Raw genomic sequence first — 16,672 nt, forward strand, 5'->3', positions numbered from 1 at the left:
CCCATGAACTTATTATTCTTCACTGAGGTATACCAATATACATTGATAATTATGTATGTGGTTTTGAAAGTTTGATAGAGTGATAATATACTTCTCAAACCCCAACCCCAAATTGGCGAATAAAGAAAAATATCACCACCTCTACCACAATGATTATAAAGCATGAGACAAAAGGGTATATATTTCCTGATTCCTGTTTCCTTTTCAATCAGAAGAGACTGTCACAAAGAGCCTCATGTGCATTTGTTCTAACTATGTCTTTTAACTGCCAGAAATTGCACCTTTTTAAAAACATTTTTTTTTATTTACCAGTTTTTACTAACATGGATCAATATGTAATTTTAGGATAGAAAACTAAAACAAGCTTCACTGTCTGGAAAAAAAAAAAATCTCTCTACCTGAAACCTATGACAAAGTTATGTTTCATTGTGTGACTGGGCGAGACCTCTACACATATTACTTTAAGTATATTTGTTGATGCTTTTTTGTCTTTGTGAAATGGTGCATGAAAATGAAGAACATTAAAAATTTGCTAGAAAAAGAATTACTGTAACAGTTATTAAATCTATTAAATTTTGCAATAGATGAAAATCAGGTAAATCTACAGAACATAAACACAACTATGTCAAAAACAAACAAACAAACAAACAAAACAAACCTTTGGTAGCCATTAAATACAGGCCTGGATTTTGGTTGAAGTTCCTAATTTTCCATAAGAAAAGTCAAACCACGTCTCCATAATTTCAGTTTGGAAAAGTTTTTAATTAGCAGCAGATAACATTGGCATTTGAGGGTCTGAAGTTCAATTGCTATCAATAAATTGTTTGAAGAAAATATTTTGCATACATGCTTGAAGAACATGCTGTCCATGAATTTGCTAGAGAAACCATATTTTATTTTTAATTAAGGCTAATTGTTTTCACATTTTATAGTTATATCTATATCTCATCATAATCCAGTATATTTTATATTTATTACATTTATTGTTTTTCTACCCTTCTAAAATGTAACCTTCATGAAAGCTTGGATTTGGCTTATTATGTCAAATTGTATATCCAGGAACCAAGACCAATTCCTGGCACCTGATGAGTGCTCAATACACATTTGTAGGAATAATGAATGTGTCAATGAGATATCCTTTCAGATCTCAGGTGGCTTTTTATTTTACATTGCAGAAACTATGGGTCTTATAAAATAACTTTTCTTCCTTGACTATTAGGAGGCTTAAGATCAGATACTTGTTATATACCTAGCAAATATAGAGTACCAGCTGAATGTCTTTTGGGCTTCATAATATTATTTTATGTTTTAATTCTCACAAATATTTGATGTGCCTTTCTACTTTGTTATTTTTTAATGTTACATAAAATATTCTATAAATCCAGAAAGTAAGGAGAAAGATGAAAAAAGGAAGATAAGATACTGAGTACATTAATGAAAAAAAGGAGGGAATAAAAATAAGAAAAGGAAAGGAGGAAGGAAGGATAGAAGGAAGGAAAGGAAGGAGGGAGAGAGGGAGGGAGGCAGGGTTATGCAAAAAGCAAGCAAATAGAAACAGGAAAGTTCAATGGGAGGAACTGTTAAAGAGAAGGAAACTGACAGGAAATGACTGGTACTGAGGAAGAAAAGACTTGGAAAAAATTGGGAAGACTGAAACTACAGAATACATTACAAAAATTTCCTCCTTAAACATATATTCTCGGTAAATACAAATCGTGGCTAACTGTACTTTGATTAAAATTTGGAAGACTTGTGGAGGTTTTGAGCTCTCTCTCAATCAATCAACCAACCAATGAGATGAGATGAAATAAAATTATTTATATTTAAGTGATGAAGCTGATATCTAATGTAGTAATTGTTTTAAATTCTGAGTAATAGTAGAAATAATTTAGTTGCTTTGTAAGTAAATCTAGAGGGGCTGAAGTCTTAGGCATAATGCAGGCTTCTTCTGCAGTGAAGAGCTGAGTGATTATCCATATAGTCTTATAGCAATGAACACGCAGCAAATAGCCAACTACTGGCCTGATAGGAAGAGTGAAATTTGTCCACCAAATATAGCCATCAATAACTTAAAGGAAAAATAATTCATAATATGTTTGAAAGCTGAAAACACAACTGAACAGTAGGCTACTCCAAAACAATGGAGTTGGTTCCCCTTCAGTAGTCAGGCCAAAGAGCAACACCAGCACCTGATGAAATATCATTACAGGTTAATGCATTAACACAGGAACCACATTCAACTCTTCTCTCAAAATTGTTTTAGAGAAAGTAAGAGCTGTTTCTTATCATTTAGTTCCTCACATAAATCTTCTCTTTCTGAATCTACTAAAAATAAATGTTTTAGGGGCTTCCCTGGTGGCACAGTGGTTGAGAGTCCGCCTGCCGATGCAGGGGACACGGGTTCGTGCCCCGGTCCGGGAGGATCCCACATGCCGCGGAGCGGCTGGGCCCGTGAGCCATGGCCGCTGAGCCTGCGCGTCCGGAGCCTGTGCTCCACAACGGGAGAGGCCACAGCAGTGAGAGGCCCGCATACCGTAAAAATAAATATAAATAAATAAATAAATAAATGTTTTAATGAGAAATGAACACTTCTTGAACTCATATATGGTTGGCTTTCTGTATCTGTTCCGTATCTGCAAATAATGGAAGGCCTGCTGTGCTATGCCACTTTATATAAGGGACTTGAACATCTGCAGATTTTGATATCCCTGGAGGTCCTGGAACCAATCTCCCACAGATACCAAGGGATGACTGTATTCTTGTACACAAGCACGTCAACACTATACCATCTCATTCCTTTCCCAGTTGGCCTTATCTGGATTATTTTACCACAATACATAATGGTGGTGGACTGAAAAATGTCTAGTTAACCTTCCTGCCCTCCTCTGCCCTGTGCTGTGTCTTGGGATACTGACTGTTATGGACTGCATCAGTTGAGTGCCCTTGCCTTCTGGCTTCGAGTTGGACTTGACCAAAGAGCAGAAATGGCAGGAGATTAGAGGGTAGAGGGAGAATAGAGCCAGATTGTTTATTTACTCACTCACTTCTAGTTTGGGTTTTACAGGGTATAGGACACTCTTCAATGATGTCTTCTATCAAGTAGTCTTCCTTCCTATAACCAGTTCTCACTGGGCTCTAGTTAACACCCCTTCTTTTCTCTGCTCCTTCAGGGTTAGGGAGGTAATGACTTTCTGCAGTTGCTAGAGCCTGTGTGCCTCAACATCCCTTATTGTTGCTATACCCAGTTCACATCGTATTGTACTAAAAAGGCCTTATTAATTTTCCCTCAAATAGTCAGTTTCTGTATCCTTCCACAATATAGTGACACTGTGTGTCAAAAATCCATTCTAACCTTGTGACCTCAGTGTCATGTAGGGCTTAACAATTGGGATTGGAAATCACTACAGGAAACAATAACCATATCTTCAGTTCCACAGCATCATTAACAAAAGAAAATGATACTGTAAGTTTTTGTAACTTTGAAGTAACTTACAAACCATGGCTTTCTACCTAATTGAAAACTGTGAGATTCTAAACTTGATTATTTGCCTCCTAACTGGGGCGAGGCAAATTCAAAGAAACACTTTAAAACTGATAAATATGTACAAGAGTATATGATTTCAGTAAGTATTTCTTCCTTTAATGTCACTTTCTTTTGATTTCTTCACTTACGATCCTTACCTACCATCTAAAAATATGTGAACATTTGGCTGATCTCTCTTTACTTGGCAAAATATATCAGTGAATGTTCAGAGTTAGATTCTCTCTCTCTCTCTCTCTCCCTCCTCCCCTCTCCCCCATACCCTCCTTTAAGTATTGCATGAGATCCCTTAACAAATACTAGAAGGAATGTATCTAGGCTCAGATCAACACTAATGAAAATCAGTGTGCCAATACTGTGCCTAACATATCCAGGAACCACTCATTTGGCTTCCCTTGTGTTCTACACAACAACCCCAAGCCTGTCCTCCCCATGCCTCTTGTGGTTTGGAGATATAAGGCCTAGGCTTGAGATCCGATGGTAATCTTACCAGATTTGTGGTGCTGAGCTATTTATTTCATATTTCGGAACTTCACTTTCATTAGGTATAAGGGAATAATAATAATCAAGTACTGCATTCTTTTAAAAGGAATAAAATCTAGATGAAAATACTTCTCATTTGGAAAGTATTATATAATTATTAGCTATCTTATTTATTTTATTCCCAGAAGAAAGATAAATTATATAATGTAGTAGAGAGAACAGCTGAATTGTTGGAGAACTGTATTATCCTTCATAGAATCAGGCTTTAAACCTTCTGGCTTTGAGTCCTCTTATTTCAGTTTACATTTCTCCTAGCATTTTCAAAATTACTGTCATGGCTCATCTATATCTATTGGCCCAGAATCTCTTTGGCCTTTTTAGGACTTGTAAGTTCTTTAAAATTTTTTAAATAAAATGGTTTCTTTATTTATATTATGATAGAAATCATGCTTTCAAATATAAGGAATACAGAAATATTTTAATTGAATTCTTTTTTATGTTTTTGGTGTTTATTTTTCTTAATATAGTAAAAAATAATTTTTTTTAATTTCAAAAATTATCTCTATCATAGTTAAAAATCATTATATATTCCTGTTAATTCATTAAACAGATATGGAAACTAGTTTGAGTGTTGATTGGGAAGACATTTATTTCCCTCTTGATTTATCATTTTTTCTTGAAGAAAATTTCCATCTTAAATAAATATAAAGGTAAATATAAATATAAATTAATCCTCAAGTGAAAGGACTCAACAGAGGGTCAAAGAAAAAAAAATATGTGCAGTCTGGTTGCTTGTATTTTATATAATCATTAAAGATTTATTAAACCTATTAATTTTATTTTGAGAGGTAGCAACAATTATGGGTAATGAAACCAATGACATGTCATTTGAAGGTGAGATTTTGTGTGGAATAAAATCTTTACTGGCTATTGAAAGATAATCTGACCTAGTAATGATGCAAAACTTTCAAATGAAAGAAGGAACAATGGTGCAAAAGAGAAGGCTGAAGATTTAAAAGATTGCCTTTGAACTTTTCCAGAACAATGACTTTTCCTGAGAAACATTGTAGTTACCTTGTTGGAAGATGAGAATAAACAGAAGCAAGTAAGATAGACTGTTTAGAAGTGCCCCTTTGTAAGTCTTATCTCTCATCCCCTTCTATCCTGCTTCCCCAGGTACAGACAATACTAATTGGCCTCTGTCACTGTAGATAAGTTTCAATTTTCTAGAATTTTATATAAGTCAAATCATAAATGATATAATCATTTATTACCAGATTTCTTCATGCAGCATAATTGTTCTAAGATTCTTTCATGTTGTTCCACAGTATTTCATTGTTTTAAATTGATGAGTAGTGTTTTACTATAAGAATATGCCATGATTTGTTTATTCATTAAACTTTTGATAGATGTTGGGTTAATATAAATTAGCTAATATAAATAAAACCGCTATGAACTTTCTTGTTTAAGACTTTGTGTGGATATAAAATTTAATTTCTCCTAGATAAATACCAAGGAGTAGAATTACTGGGTCATTTTTAAGAAAATTCAAAGTTGTACCACTTTACATTTCCATCATCAGTGCTTGAGAGTTGGGTCTTGTTTTAAGCTTTGTTAAAGCATGAAGAAAACCTTTAGTCTAGGATTATTTTTGCCCCACTACTGAGGGAAAATCCTTCTGAGCACAATCAATTAGGAGTTTTTCTATTCTGCCTGATGGAAAGAGGAACTATTCTTGGCTACATGTGAGTTCTTGTGATTGTTCCCTCTTATTCTTTTGGGTGATTTCCCCCCTAGACTCAGATACTTTCCTAATATGCATGCAGAGATCAATACTCAGCTGATGACTTGAGGACCTTTGGCAGACACCCAGTGCTTTCTCTCTGTGCAGCTCTTTCTTCTCCAGTACTCTGTTCTGTGCACAATACTACTTTGTCCTCCTTGGACAGCAAGCTCCATCTCCTCAACTCAAAGAGACCTCTGGAGTCTGTCTTGATTTCCTCTCCTTTGGCCATGGCATGCAAACTCTCTTCAGTCAAGAAGTTCTGGCAATTGTGAGCTCACATCTTTTGTTTTAGGCAAAAGAGTAAATTTCTGTTTTACTTGGCTAGAAACAGAAGTCTCCATATTTTTGGTTTTTGCTTTTTCTTTTTAAAATTACTTTTCTACTTATGTTACTGATGCAGGTATTGGTGTGGTCTGTGTTGAGCTGGGAGCCTTGAGAGTCAGAGAAATCAAAGAAGAGACCATATACTCTTCAAGCCCTCACCTTTTAGATAACTCCAACATTTGCATTATTATATGCATTAATAAATACTCTATGCAAGTCTTTATGAAATATAAAAGGATAATAGCTTTTTGCTAGTCATTCAAGTTCTTTAATTCTTATAGAAAATTGCTTACTGCAGTGGATCATACTCTGTCTGTATACTGGAAACACCAGATTGATTTTTAAAACTGCTTGCATCTTGACCCTACCCCTGAAATTAAATAAGAATCTCTGGGATTTAGACCAAAGCATTAGTATTCTTAAGGAACTCCCAGGGTGATTTTAATGTATATGAGAACCTCAGTCTTGGACTAATCTATTTCAAGAGACTGTGTTGTGTGTATGCACACACATACACATGTGTATTTGTTAATCAAGTCTTAAACAAAAAAATGCTATCAAACACAAGCAACATTTTAAAAATCCTATAAATATATAGTAACACAGAAAATAATGAAATCATTATCTTACTGAGTAAAGACACTTTAATTTGAGATGATTTTTATGAGCTTGTGAGATTTTTCTCTGAGGTAAATGAAAGGAAAGGAAATATATTCTGAGGGAATAGCATGATCAAGTGTAATAGCATCAAAATCTAGGGAGCATACTCAAGAAATACAAAGGTACTTGGATTTTAGAAAAAAATAGTGTGCATGTACATGTATTTTGTGTTCTGTATTTATGTATAACAGAAGTAAAGGAAGGTAGAAGCAAAGAATGAAATTGTTTGCTTGTCCAAATTGCAGAGTATATTGTATTTTATGATCAAGAGTTTTACTTTGTTATGTTGGTAACAGGGAGTTATTTGTACAAAAATTAATTCATATAAATATAGATTAATGCCTTCAATGTGGTATATTATGAGATCTGGTAGATATAAATATAGTTGTGGTCCATTTTTCCTTTTATTCAGGGCCTTAAGATGGTGTTATAGGGACTTCCCTTGTGGCGCAGTGGTTAAGAATCCACCTGCCAATGCAGGGGACACAGGTTCGAGCCCTGGTCAGGGAAGATCCCACATGCCGCGGAGCAACTAAGCCTGTGCGCCACAACTACTGAGCCTGCACTCTAGAGCCTGTGAGCCACAACTACTGAGCCTGCACACCACAACTACTGAACCCCACGTCTAGAGCCCATGTTCCACAAGAGAAGCCACTGCCAGGAGAAGCCCAGGCACCACAACGAAGAGTAGCCCTCCTCGCCACAATTAGAGAAAGCCCGTGTGCAGCAACGAAGACACAGCACAGCCAAAAAGAAAGAAAGAAAAAAAAAGACAGTGTTATATAGACTGTCTAGAGCTCATGTGAATATGCTCAACGAGATAAAGGAAAGGTTGAAAGTCAGAGAAAGCCATGCATATTCTTCATATATTTACTTAATAATTCACTTATTCAATGACACTTAGCTAAGAGCTACATAATGCATAATGCTTTTCCTTTAATATATAAAAATCTAGTAAATAACTTTTTTTTTTTTTTTTTTTTTTTTTTTTTTTTGCGGTACGTGGGCCTCTCACTGTTGTGGCCTATTCTGTTGTGGAGCACAGGCTCCAGACATGCAGGCCCAGTGGCCATGACTCATGGGCCTAGCCACTCCGCGGCATGTGGGATCTTCCCTGACCGGGGCATGAACCCGTGTCCCCTGCATCAGCAGGCGGACTCTCAACCACTGCGCCACCAGGGAAGCCCTAGTAAATAATTTGAGAAAATAATATCACATAGTCCAATTGCTCTCACTAACCTCTATTCACTCATGCTCTTTTTATTCTTTCTTAGGACCAGTACAAAAATTTAAATAATGAACAGATAAAGTTATAAAGAAAGCTGAATATTTTTTTTAAATATATACTGTGGTAGTGTGATGGGAACAAAATGTTCAGTTTGAATTGTTCTTGGCTGACTGTACTGGCCTTTATTAATTTGTAATCTATTGTTCAGCTGAAAAATGTAAGGAAATAAACAGTGATATTTAGTGACATGTATTTGTTAGCAACATAAATTATACCTAATAGCATGCAATGGGGTTAGGTATTCTCTCCAGCTAGGCTGTAGAAGAATCAGTATAAACACCCAAAGGTGGAATCTATCCAGAAGCAAGAACTTAAAAGTCAAGGAATTGGCTAATTAAGCTTAATTGTGACAATATTAGGTGGCTGGATAGCACATTTAATGGAATTCTTTATTAAATATGGAGGGTGATAGGCAATTCTGGGTACCCTCTACCTTCTCTCAAAGAGAAAAGGGTAGCGAAGAAACACACTCACATAAACTGTCTAATATGCTTAAAGTCTACAAGACATCACCATGTTACATAAGCAGAATCATTTAAGATAAATTAAAATATTTTCTGTTTTATAAAATAGAATATTGGAATTTTAACTCTGGCTCCATAAGGCCATCAGTGTAACTTACAGAAAATTGTACTATTAAGCAAGAATTCTATGGTAAAAGTTTAAACCAAAGACTAAATAGCCAAATGTACTAGGAAAGAGTCAATAAAAGGAGAGTTGTATAGCTTCACCTCTAGATGTTTTAGATTATGTAAATACATAATGAAACTTCGATTTGTATGCAGTAGATTTTACCTTAAATTATTCTGATTATTTGTTCTTACTTTGCTTTTCTAACCTAGGCTAATGGTATACTTTCGAGATAAAATCTCAAATGCCTCTTTTTCATGATAGAAAGGTTATGGAGCTAAGGAAATATCAAACATAAAGAAAATTAAGAAATCCATGTCTGAAAACTTTATATTCTGCTTCATTGGACAAATGGTAACCATCAATACATCTTGCAAATCACAACAAAACTCTCTGAAAGAGCATTGCTTTGTTTAAGACAATGCAATAATACAGCTTTGAGTGATTATACATTATCTGTGGTGAAGTAGATGTCTCAAGACTTCTCTTACATATGTGAATTGGATTTGTGACTGTCTTGTTCTGTTTCGTTAACTGAATTTTGGATTATCATTAATTTTGTCTGCACACCATAAGACTTGCTCTAAGATGTGAGGAGAAAGGGGACATGTTTTTAACTTTGTGACTCATAACTCTGGTTGAATCTCTAGCACATGAAATGGAAAATTAAATGTCTAATTGAGTTTGAAATAATTCATAGTCTTCTTTCTTTTTTTAAATTATTTATTTATTTATTTATTTATTTATTTTTGGTTGCATTGGGTCGGTTGCTGTGCACTGGCTTTCTCTAGGTGTAATGAGCAGGGGCTTCTCATTGTGGTGGCTTCTCTTGTGGATCACGGGCTCTAGGCACGTGGGCTTCAGTAGTTGTGGCTCGTGGGCTCTAGAGAGCAGGCTCAGTAGTTGTGGCTCATGGGCTTAGTTGCTCCGTGGCATGTGGGATCTTCCCGGACGAAGGCTCGAATCCATGTCCCCTGCATTGGCAGGCGGGTTCTTAACCACTGCGCCACCAGGGAAGCCCCATAGCCTTCTTTCTTGTGTATAAGTGTAAAACATGGTAAACAATGATTTGTGCAAACTATTGTAATTGTTTTACTGTAATGTGAATATAATAAAATAGCATCGGTATAAAAATCATATATATATAATGTGTCATTGGCTAACATGTTTGCTGATGAAAGTTTTCTCAAGTTTCTCTGCTTCTTAACTTGCAAACCTAAAACTCATATTTAGGATTCCTAATCCTAACTGTGTACTTCAATAAAACCACATTATCCATCAGTGTGATTTTACCTCAGCAATTGGAAGAAAATCTTAAAATAATAATAAAAAGCTTATACATACCTATAATGATGTTTGGGTACTATTCTCTTCTAGTATAAGGAAAATAATTATTATTACTATTTTCTTTCAAGATATTTGAAGTCCTTTTATGTATACATATACATAGAAATACGTAAAATACATTAAAAAATCTTGATCTCCTGTTCATTTTTTAAGTGACCTCAAAGACAAACAGAGAATTAATATTTAATTTTCAGTAGTCTGTTCGAATTATTTTCACAATTTTGATATATTTTAGCTTATATAAGTGGAAGTATTCTTAAAATATACTATTTTTTAATTCTTAAAATTTTCCATTCCAGGGCCAATTTATTTTGATTTAAGTAAACATTTGAATATATCATCAATATGAAAAAATATGAATGATTGAAAATGTGTTTTATGATTTTTATTGATAAAAATATAATCATTTAGGTAATCAAACTAAGATAAAAACCAGAAAAAATATACCAAATGACCTCACTCATAGAGGCAGAAAAATTTATTAAAATACTAAAAAGAATCTATCACTGTATTTCAAGAATGATAAAACATGACCAAAATAGTTCAATGCAGGAATACAAAGGTAATGAAATATTAGGAAAACTAGTTATATAATAACCAAATGAATAAATGAATAAAAAATAATCTTCATAGATGTTAAAAATGTGTGATAAATTTAAGCATCCACTTCTGATTATAAATAATGGAATAGGAATAAGAATAGATTTCTACTTTATTAATATTAAAACAAAAATCAGAATCATAGTAATTGATGATATAAGAAGTATTAACATTATTGTCAGGAACAATACAATAATTTTTTTTAATGTTTTAAAGTATTGTCAAAAAATACTAGCCATTGAGCTATTTGTAATTAGGTGGATAGACCTAGAGTCTGTCATACAGAGTGAAGTAAGTCAGAAAGAGAAAGACAAATACCGTATGCTAACACATATATATGGAATTTAAGAAAAAAAAATGTCTTGAAGAACCTAGGGGTAAGACAGGAATAAAGACACAGACCTACTAGAGAATGGACTTGAGGATATGGGGAGGGGGAAGGGTAAGCTGTGAGAAAGCGAGAGAGAGGCATGGACATATATACACTACCAAATGTAAGGTAGATAGCTAGTGGGAAGCAGCCACATAGCACAGGGAGATCAGCTCAGTGCTTTGTGACCGCCTGGAGATGTGGGATGGGGAGGGTGGGAGGGAGGGAGATGCAAGAGTGAAGAGATATGGGAACATATGTATATGTATAACTGATTCACTTTGTTATAAAGCAGAAACTAACACACCATTGTAAAGCAATTATACTCTAATAAAGTTGTAAGAAAAAAAAAAACTAGCCAAAGCAATTACATATAAGAAAAAGTATGAAATATATAATGGGAAAGGGAGGGAAATATTGTTTAGATATCATACAGTCTGTCCCTAGAAAATCCTAAAGAAATACCTGAAAAAAGTTCGAAAACAGTAAGAGAATTCAGGAAGAGGTGTTAGATTCAAAAATCAGTGACTTCCCCATGTATGATCAGTGTCCAGTATGAAAATACGAGTGATTTAACTTCTGGTAATATTGGACAAAGTAAGTCAGATCAATCCCTCCACTGAGAACAATTATGAAAGCCTGAATATAATAGGAGCTATATGATTGAAAGCAGCAGAGACTTAACAAAGTAGTGAGGAATTCTGGGCCTAGGTTCAGGGGAAGGAAATCCAGCTCAGATAAACTGAACATTTGGAGCTGCTGGAAGGAAATATTTTTCTTTTTTTGTTTTGTAGCAGTCTGGTGAAGTGTTTGGCTTCTTCTGACAACAATGTTTTTAAAAGCATAAAATGAAATACATAATATTAAGGAAATACCTCACATTACAATGTGTTCTCAAAAATTTTTTTAAATGATGATCAATGATAAGTATGTTTAACATATTTGATAAGATAATAATATCAAAATAAAAGCTATCTTAATTTCAAAATTTCAGACTGGATAGAAACAAAACAAAACAAAGAAAACAGCAACAATAAAACACACATAAAAGGATGGAAAAACTTGTACTACAAATCATTAACCAATAGAGAAATTATGCAATATGTTGATAGAAGATAAAGTAGATTTAAAGAATAAAAGTGGATATTGTAGAAAAAAAGAACATATCTTTATGATAAAAAGGTGGTTCTACCAGGAAGATACAGAAATCCTAAATTTCTAAGCTCCTTCTAACTTAACCCCAAAATATATAAAGCTAAAAGACAACAGAATTAAAAGGAAAATGAAACAAATCTATTATGATAGTGGAACGTGTACACACATTTCTCAGTAAGTTATATAAAAAGCAGGGAGGAAAAGACACAAATTTAATTATTTTAAATGAGCAAAATATTTGAGCAGCAACTTCAAAACTGAGATCAGATAATGACCAATAAAATATGAAAGCATGTTCATTAGTGTAAGAGAAATCTAAAATGATACCCTGTACAGTATGACTTTATACCCATCAAAAATGATACAATTGTAAAGATTAAGCAATCCCAACTGTTGGTGAGGATATGAAATACTAGAATTGTCTTAACGACCTGTGGTAGCATAAATTGTCACAGTTACACAGGGAAAATATTTTACAGTGTTTACTAAATGTTAAAGTGTAGAAGTCCCATGAACCAGGATTTCACTTCTAGGTGTGAACCAAACAGAAATATGTACAAATGTACACTAAAACACATGTATACAACTTTTAAATATGTTATTATTTGTTATACTTCCAAACTGCAAGCAATCTAAATATACGACAACAATAGGATGAAGTTTTAAATGAATCACTGCTCTTTGTAAGAGTGAATCTCACATATGAAATGTTGCCAAAAGTAACCAAACACTAAAGGTTAAGAATGCATATTTCTATTTATACAGAATTCAAGAACAGAAAAACGATCTATGGTATTAAAAATCAGAATAATGGGTGTTTTGAGGAAAAACTGAACATTTTGTCATATGCTTATTTTCTATTCATAGATCTCTACATGTGAAATGATTTAAGGTGATATAAATTTTCCTTAACCATAGAGCCATTATATATTGACAAATTATTTTTTAGTGTTTAGTTCAAGTCACAGAAAGAAATTTCATTTCTTGAGACATCTTGTGGTGATCATTCACCTTTACAGTGTACACACAATTACCTGGTATTTACTGTGTGTAAAGTCTAGTTCTAGCACTGATGATTATTTTTCAGTGAGCAATTTTCAGAGAAGCTATTTAAAATGTCGATTTGTGCTTGCACTGTGTGATACAGTATTTTTCTTGACTAACTAACTATGGGCTCCTGGGTCGTCTGTCTTCATTGATTATATAGCATCCTTGAACAAAGACTAATGATCAAACAAGAGAGGCAAAATGGACAAACATGGAGAAAACTAGTTAAAGGAAATGCCCACATGTCTTATGTCAGAATTATTCTCTCAGTCTAGTTCTGGACAGTGACTATGAAGCCTGCATAAGCATAATAGTCAGCATGTACTGATTCAGTTGTGTTCCTGATTACAAGAATAAAAGCATGGAAGTGAGAAAGGTTATGCCCTAGAGATTCCTTTAAAAGATTGGCTATTCCTTGCCCTAGCTTTTGAGTCTTGAAACTGAACTTGAAACTTCAGTAATAGCAAATGTACAAAAATAAAATTTTAGAACAGGTAAAATACACTGTAGTATTGTAATATTTACTAAATGTAATACACTTTATCAGTGGCAGTAAATAAAATTTCAACTGAATATGATTCATGGAGAAATAGTTTGTAAATGACTATAAGCCCCATGTAAGAAATTATTTCATCTAAAATGTCATCTCAGTGTAAATGTTCTCTAGAATGAAATGCTTAGCATGGTTTTGAGTGAAATACTATTGTAATCATCCTTGTTTTTTCTATTTTAATATATGATAACCCCATATGTGATCCCAAAACTGTCATCTATTATGATTTCACAATTGGTTTTTGAAGTAATGAGATACTGATATATATATATATATATATATATATTTTAAATGCAAGTTTAAAAATCCATAACTTTCACATTCATTGGTATTCTTATTTGTTTATCCAATAACTATGTACTAGATTCCTACCATGTACCGGAAAAAGCTAACATTCCATTCTAGTGATGAACTTATAATAAATATTTAATAAATATTGATTAGAATTGTTGCTTGGTTATATTAATTATATATATTAATATACTAACTTTTGATATAAACACCAGGTAGTTCATTTTTTAAATGTCTAAAGCTCACAAAATAGCTAAAACATAACACTGTGATATTTTCTGTTATATGCATGTTTGTGTATGTTTGTATATAAAATATATGTATGTATCAGCAATTGATCTGTAAATAAGTTTTAACAGCAGCGATATTTTATAAGACTACTTGAAGCAATCCAACTTTATAATACTTGATATCACTATCTGTGATTCAGAGAATGCAGATTTGATTTTGACTATTTGGAGAACCTTTACTTCCTACCTGAGAAATCAGGAATTTATTGTAACTCACTGAAATTTACTGTAAATTCTTAATTTAATGAAATAATGAAATCAGCAAATTTTATAGACACACAGAAATAAAAGATTTAGTGCTAATACAAAGAAGGACAGCAGAGATTTAGAATTCTTATGTTATATTTTGAAATTGTGTAAGCAGTTTCAGCTTCCCAAAGCATAATGAAGTAAAGCAGAAAAAGATAGAGGACTGAATTTACATTAAAGACATATCTAGAGTAAAGAAAGTCCGTTAGCTTATAACCTTTATTTGTCAAAAGAGCATAATGTGTGACATCAGATAAATTTTCTCCCTCTGCTTGTTAGTAAGCTATGTATTCTCATCTGCTCCAAGGATTAAATAAAATATACAGTATCTGGGAAAAGGAAGTAGATGAGTCATTTATATTTTAAGGGTCATTTTCTTTATTTTGTAACTATAATTGATCATTATATCAAATTGCAGCCAATCTGTTCCCTAACATATATAAACTACCATGTATTATATTTATATCACTCAGAAATAATATAGTTTTGTGGATAAGTGTATTCTAATTCTTAGAGTATTAATAATTGACTTGCATACCTGTTGTATACACTTTTATCTTTTATTCATGCTTCATATTATTTTTTTAAATCTAACAAAACTGTTACATTCACTTCTGAGATTACTCCTTGTCTTCTTCCACAAGCTGTTTCTTGTTTAAGATTTTTATTTTTGCTATGTATTGTTAGTATGCATGAATTCTTGAGCCAAGGTGCCTGGATTCAAAATCTGGCTCTACCATCTATTAGCTGAGCAACCTCTGAAAACTTTCTCAAACTCTCTGTGCCTCAGTAATGTTACCTATAACCAGGAGCTGATGCTCATACCAATTTAATACAATCAGTGTGAGAATTGAAAGAAAAAATACATATCTAAAGCTCCTTAGAACAGTGCCAGGAATATTGTATACACGTAATAAATGAAAACTTTTTTATTTACCTCCCATAATGTCACTCTTTTTATTTGCCCCTTTAATTTTGTAAAATTACATTAAAATCCAAAAAATTTCTTTTCGTGATTAATTTTATAGAAATATTCTTCTGATTGGAAATTTCTCATCAGTAAAAGTGAGATATTGAAGAGATTTTCATTTTTTTGTATCTTATCATGAACCCAAATTTATAAAGGGCCTTTACCTGAACAGGATCCAAATATACTAATCCATCACTTAAAGATATACCTGAAACATTTTTGCATTTGAGTAATTACAGTATGATTTGCTTTTGGATCATGCTGTATTTGATGTCCACCCTTCATTAAATGGTTTTCCATTGAATTAAAAAAATATGAAATATTATAATTGCAAGATAAAAATGGTAAGAATTTCCTAAAGGAAATGTTTAATAGGCACCTTACTGAACTAAGGGACTGAGAAAAGGAAGCAATAGATCACTGTAAAAAGGTTATTTAAGTTTTTAAACTCATTCTTGCAATTAAGAGACAGTCATTTGAGCTTTCATTACTTCCAGTAAGGATATTTACATAATTTTGTGGTGAAACTAAAATGTTTTAATACTATTCCCCACCCACCCACAAAAAAAGAATAGATAACAGAACAAAGAAGTCCATAGGGAAAAATTTTAAGATGATTTTTTTAAGTAATTCAATGAACTATAAATTATTCTACTATAAACATTTTAATTTCAAATCTTTATATATTGTAGGAAATACATTATTATAAAATATGAAATCCTCATTGAAATTTCAATATAAGTTTAATTAGAATGATTATATTTATAAATTTAACTTTATACTTAAACACATGTTGTCTGATTACTTTTTAATATCTGATATTATGGGCATGATAAATAGTTCCATAATATTATAATAGAGACAAAGTAATATTAGTACTTTTCTCACTAGTTATTTTGATCATTTTAGGAACATAAATCAAAGTTTATCACTTAGAGACAATAAATAATCAACTACTAAATTTTCAACAAATATATCTAGCAATGACATTTCAATGGTCTGTCATTACTCAAAATATAATGTCATTTTTCTATAAGCTATAAATTTGTATCACATCCTTTTGAAAAGAAAAATCCCCAGAATCTATA

The sequence above is a fragment of the Tursiops truncatus genome, chromosome 4 (genome assembly GCF_011762595.2).
Source record: "Tursiops truncatus isolate mTurTru1 chromosome 4, mTurTru1.mat.Y, whole genome shotgun sequence".
Classification (NCBI taxonomy): domain Eukaryota; kingdom Metazoa; phylum Chordata; class Mammalia; order Artiodactyla; family Delphinidae; genus Tursiops; species Tursiops truncatus.